Genomic DNA, 6,565 nt, shown 5'->3' on the forward strand with positions numbered 1-6,565 from the left:
AAGGTCCTATTACCCCCCCGAACTTATTTTATATGTAATATTCTACCCCTTTTTGGCGTACGTGGCACTGTCTTGTGGGCCCAGCGCATGTTGACATTTTTTTCAAGGATAGTGCCACGTAGGCCGAAAAGGGGTTGACTATTATAGATAAATTAAGTTCGGGGGGTAATAGGACCTTAGTAAAGATTAGGTGTGTCTCTGGGATTTCGGGCATAGGCTGGGGGGTACTTATGCATTTTCCCAAAAATCTACCATAAGTTGTACATTGTTTTTCTTTTGCTCTCTTTCCACATAAAAAACAGCATTGCTTATACCTTCATATTTTTGTTTCCGTCTTGCTGATACATTTATAAGTCATGAAGAAATTTATGTATTTTTGTATATATGATAGAAAGTGTAATAACTAATTAATCTTTGTACAATTAATTTTTACATTATTAATATTTACATAACTCTAATTAGCAACCAAACAATATCATTTAATACCAAACTTTTAAAATTATATATTCAATTTAACATTTATGTAAGTTTTTTAAAATTATTTTCATCGTATATATCTATATTTTTTGATATTTTTTTTAAATGGAAAATATTGAAGGGAGGGATGAGTTGAAATGGATTTGAAGAAATGTTTTGCTGGTTTGTTGAGCAAAGAAAGGGAATCAATTAAATGTGAAAAGTCTTTTCGTCTACGGTAATTCATTTTCTTGAAAATTAATATGCGTAGTTATAGGGAAACAGCCAAATCTACCCTTAAGACCTTAAGTTTTTTTATTTTTCAATTCCATTAACCCAAGTTATAGTACCCGTAGTGTTGGAGTTTAGCATTGATTTCTATCTTTTATATTATTATCCGTCATAAATTTAATATTAAGGGTGCCACTCTTTCGTTAGAAAAATTATAATAAATATATATATTTACTCTTAGCAAAGGTAAATCTAGATTTGAATACGGTGAATACACCATCAACAACTAATACACATTAATTAAAACATGTCATCCAATATTAATTTGTATAATATTTTTACTAAATATAAAAATATAAAATTAATGTAATAAATTTGAATTAAATAACTTTAGTACATAAAGCTTGCTCTAGGACATCTCCAACTTTATATTATATTTTACTCTTCAATAACAGAGTTGTCCATTTTTTTAGACCATCAACTTCAACTCAATTATCTATTTTAGACTTTTAGGACCCGTTGGTAGGCGGTATTAAATGGAATAGTCCATGGATTAAAATTTAGTCCATCTAATACCTTGTTTGGTTATTTTATTTAATTAATCCATGGATTGCTTATCCACCATATGTTGTCTTATTTTATCCCTAGAAAATGGGGGGATAACTAATCCAAGGTTTAATAAATCTTGGATAAGACCCCTAAATGACTAAACTATCCCCTTGTTCTTTTTCCTAATTTCTTTTGTAATTTAATTTCCTTTTTATTTATATTGGAATGATTATAAATGTTCTTTTTAATACTACAAATCCGTTTAGTGTAACTTAATGATTTTACTAAAAAAATCCCATTTTTTTTATTCAATGTAGTTTGTTGATTAATCACTTGAACTATTTTTTTATTTTTTTTGTAATAAGCGTTAGGTATTGAACTATTTAAGTAGTCTTAAATCTATGTTAAGTTTAAGATATATTTGACCAACAAAAAATTAGAAATACACCGTGTCATCAAGGATCTCCTTAGTGGTACATCACACCTTAAAATTAATATCAATTTTAGTTTTTTAACTTAACTAGTTAAACGGAATAGAAAATCCTTCAAAAAAAATATATTGTCCAGCGGTTATCTACCTTGACCCAATTACATGAAATAAACAATCTCATAATAACACAAGGGTATAATAGGAAAGAATTTTTTTGTACAGGGTTAAATCAAACACAAGATTAAGTGGGAAGCAATGAACCAAACACATGACAAAAAAAAAAATCTCTGCACTACTAATCCCTACATTACTAATCCATGCATTACTAATCTCTGCATTACAAATCCATGTGTTATCAATGTTTGTACCAAACGACCTCTTAATCCCTAAAAAAATATTTTTCTCTCTCCTCAATATTATATTATTATTTTTATTTCTATTTCATTCTTATTTTCTTATTTCATAATATAAATCCTTTCTTTCCTTTTCTCAAATAATTACTTTATATAATTTTCATGTGATATAAAATTTTATTTTTTTAATTTTTTTAATTAATATAAAAAAATAATTTATCCTAAATTTCAAAATAACATAAATTGTAAGAAAATATTATATAATATACAAATTAATGGACAAATTCAAATAAAAGTGATACAATTACATAAACACTCAATTTTCAAATTTATTACTTTGCTCCCATAAATGTTATACTAATGCATTACGAAGTTCAAAATGAGCATTTTTTTCCTTAATTTTCTTTATGTCTAGCTAAAAATTGTTCACCCCGGAGATTTTCATCTACCACCATTTATGTCGTTGAAGTTGGAGTCTCTACAACATCTTGAATTGGTGTATTAAGAACCTCGATTATCATGTTGTGTAGTATAATACATGTAACACTTTCTTTCTCCAAAAATTATGATGGTCCTACAATTATTAAAAAATGTGATTGCAAAACTCCGAATGCACGTTCAAAAATTAATGATATAATCAAATTATATTACTAACGAAAATTGGAAAAAAAAATTGGAAAATATTATTAATTCAGGATGAAAGTAGTATATATATTAAATAATACAACTTTTAAAATATTATATTACATTTAAAATGAATTATGAATATTCGATATTTTATTAATGATATTATATGCAAAATAATATGTTAATTAAAAATAATTAGAAATAATAATAAAATATTGAAAAAGTGAACAACTCTCTAAAAATAAAAGAATAGAGTTTAAAATAAAGAGGGATTGGAGTGCACCTTCTCTATTTCTCTTCAGATATACTAAAATTAGGTAAATTACCCGTGCTTCGCACGAGATTGAACTATTTTATTAAGCTTACATATGATCATTTGGTAATATTCATATTTTCGATACATACACTACATTGTCAAGAACATTTTATCTTAAGGCAAAACGTTCCTCCGAAATCTTAAAGTGCTATATTTTTTTTAATTTCATTTTTGTTATACAAAAATTATGAGTCATAAAAGAGATTTTTAAGTATAAGAAAGAAGTCTAAGAAAAATCTCCATGGAAATAGTTGGTCAGAAGTATTGAAATTTTCTAAATTCCAAGAAGTTATAAAGAACAACATTAGACGTTAAAGAAGAGACCAAAAAGTCTCGAACAATAACACTCCCAAGTAAAGTGGAACATCACGTCCATACAAGAACATAATTAACTAAATTCAAACGGAGGACCTTCGGCTCATTTCTAATGAACCTCTATCAAACTCTTTTTTATTATAGTATGTTGTATCACGTATATATTAAAAATGACCTAAAAATTGTTAGTATCATAAATGTTTTTCCTCATTGTCTCAGAATAGTCATTACTATTGCTTAGGTTTCATATTACCGGCTCCAACTTATTTGGAATTGAATCATAGTTATTGTTATGGTTATAGTATGCAGTTACAATGAGTTAATGCAATTATCAACCAAGCTGTATGAGTCATCTAAATGGATTGTTCACAACTGGATATTCTAAACCAAAATTTTGACGCATAACATATTAAAATCTCACAGCATAATTTTGTGAGCACTTGAACTCACAAATATCCACAAATAATAATAACAACATTGTTTTCCTAACAATCAAGAAGAAAAAGACATGTTGCTTAACATATTTTTCAAAAAGATAGTCCATCGGGCAATATCCAAGTTTTCAGTTCACAAATTTAATTGAAAGAGTTCAAAAAAAAGTCACCAAAATAACAAAAAGAAATTGCAATAGATATATGAATCACTATGACTTATAGTAAAAGATGAAGCTTCATGAAATAGGAGGAAGAAAACTTTGAGGAATGAAACACACTTCATAAGAAGCTTAATTAATGTATTTGAATTCGACTCCCCTATAGCGAAAAAAACCTACAAATAATAGTGGCAGAAATAAAAGTTTTGTTACTAAAGAACCAAATGTAATGAATTCAACCATTTCAGCAACATTATGAGTTGTGGATTGAGAGGTGCAAGAGTAGTAATGTCACATTGCAATTAAATTTTCTTTGTTTATATGAAGAAACCTATAGAAAGGGACAATCATCCTTACTGAAACTTTTAACAAAGTGAAAAAAAAAGTCACCAAAATAGCAAAAAAAAATTGCTATAATACCACGAATCACTATGACTTATAGTAAAAAGTAAGCTTCATGAAATAGGAGTAAGAAAACTTTGAAGAATGAAATAAACTTCATAAGAAACTTAATTAATGTATTTGAATTCGACTACCCTATAGCCGAAAAACATACAAATAATAGTGGCAAAAAATCCCTCTATTTATAGACAACAAATGGTAGTGTGAACAAATGTTTATTGTCCATTATCGAAAAGATCACAACTCTTTGAAAAAGTCACAACTCTTTGGAAAAGTTACAACCCTTCGAAAAGGTTACAATCTTTCATAAAGTCGCAACTCTTCTTAAAAGTCGCAACTCTTCTTAAAAGTCACAACTTTTCATAAAAGTATAAAACTAGTTTTGAAAATAAATAAATAAAAAGTAAATTCTGATTTATGGTGGCGCCATATATACGATAGAGGTGGGTCGGAGATGGTATGATGGTGTTTTTTAAACTTTATTTTGCACCAACCATGAGGTTCAAAACTGCTAGTCCCTTGGGTTCTGAAAAATGAAAACAAAGAAACAATAAGAAAAAAAAAGAAGAGAGAATGAAATAGGATTCCAACCCAGAAATTGAAGAGGAGGAGAGATGTAATTAGATTAGCATAGCAGTGAAGGAAGTGGAGAGACTTGCAGAGAAAGATAAAGAAATGGGAGGAGGAGGAGAAGAGGATGAACAGAAATTGAAGAGCACCGCCGTACAACGTCCTCGTAGTCATACGGCGCGCAACTTCTACTTGTCAGGTTTCCCTCCCTTTTCTAATTTTCCTGTTCAATTGATAATTTGTATGTGAGTTTTGGGATTGGATCGAATTTGATAATTCATTGATGCCGGTTTCCTATTCTGCAAACAGTTTTCATGACTTCATGAATGAAACTGGTCCACAAGACATCTTTCATGTGCTACATTGTTTAGAAAGTATAATTGGCTAGGGTTAAAAATTATCATCACAGAAAATCTACCAAAGCAATTACTAACAAATTAGAGACATAAGTTGAGATATAGAATTCAAACAATGGAACTTACTTTCACTTATAGCAAAAACAATTCTTTCAACCAACACATGGATAGGGAGGCATTCAACATTATATGCAAAGCCTAATATAGGCTTTGCTACAGAAACCGATCTTTATTATCCATGGGACTCTGTTTGATGTCAATTGTATAATCCCTGTACAAAATAAGAAACATACTTGTATTAGACATCCGAAAACTACCAAAATATGATTTATACAAAATTTTATGGCTGGAAGATAAGTGTAACTAAAGGCACAATGAAGCTAAGCATATTATGTCTTGTTTAATTTTCACATTCTCATTTCCTCGTTTACTGTAAACGGTAAATAAATGCCAAAAGCCAAACATTTTAAATGGATTGAGAGATGATTTTGGGGAAATTACTGAAACAGTTGATGCCTGTACAGGATAAGAAAGATTTAAGTAAAACTGACTAGAGTAGAAGTTATTGTCATTCGATCATGGGGGAAAAGATCAAAGGTTGCAATTACATTAATGTGGGTTGAAGTGTGTGACCATTTCATTTAAAAGCTTAAGCTGTTAGATAGAACCTATTTTTATTTTCTTAATTATATCTTCAACGACGTGAAAATATGAAAGAATAGATGCTTGTTTGTCTTCTTGCATTACAGATAGTTCAATACATTTGTTTTAATATGATGTAAGATGTTTGTATGTGCACGAGTTGTGTGTATGTTATGAATCTTTAGGGAATGATCGATTCACAAGGCGATATATAAATCAGCTCGTTAAAGGGAGGCTGAAACCTTAGAATTCATTAAAAGAGAACTCCGATCTCTTCAGCTCTTCAAAGGGAGACTGAAACCTTAGAGTTCAATGGAAGAGAGAACCCTAATCTCCTGCTTTTTGCTGAATTATGACTTACTGATTTATTCATCAAAAGCCCCTTTAAATAGGAGTCTTATTACATCAATAGGAAGTCTAATTCTTATGAAAGTAGGAGACCTAAATCCTATTCCAAACTAATAACTATAACTTAACCTAATCCTTATGAAACTATGAAACATAAATCCTATTCTAGAATAATAAATAAAACAACTAAAAATATAATTAAATACTTAATTTAAGGGCTTCCAACGCATCCACAACATTACCCCCTCTTACGTGGAAAGAGCTTGTCCTCAAGCTCGAATTTCACGGCAATCATCAACTTATCCAATTCCAGACCTAGCTTATAGTTGACATTGATAAATTTCGACTCTATCAGTTTGCTGAAGCATGACTAATTTG

General features: G+C 29.3%; 1 protein-coding gene across 2 annotated transcripts in view; it reads right to left on the reverse strand.

Annotated features, from left to right (window-relative positions):
- Positions 1–4,708: 4,708 nt before the first annotated feature.
- The window catches only part of LOC102583843 (probable disease resistance protein At4g27220), an 8,933-nt gene continuing 7,076 nt past the window's right edge, over positions 4,709–6,565 (reverse strand). Inside the window, exons 3-4 of one of the 2 annotated variants that reach the window (XR_001473414.1) lie at positions 5,324–5,468; positions 4,709–4,797 (exon numbers count right to left, since the gene is read on the reverse strand). The gene's annotated coding sequence lies outside the window, so the exon portion shown is untranslated. Of the gene's footprint in view, positions 4,798–5,047; positions 5,469–6,565 lie in introns of those variants that run through there. The other variant, XM_006346798.2, reaches the window with a different exon arrangement.

This window comes from Solanum tuberosum, unplaced genomic scaffold (assembly GCF_000226075.1).
Source record: "Solanum tuberosum cultivar DM 1-3 516 R44 unplaced genomic scaffold, SolTub_3.0 scf00090, whole genome shotgun sequence".
NCBI lineage: Eukaryota > Viridiplantae > Streptophyta > Magnoliopsida > Solanales > Solanaceae > Solanum > Solanum tuberosum.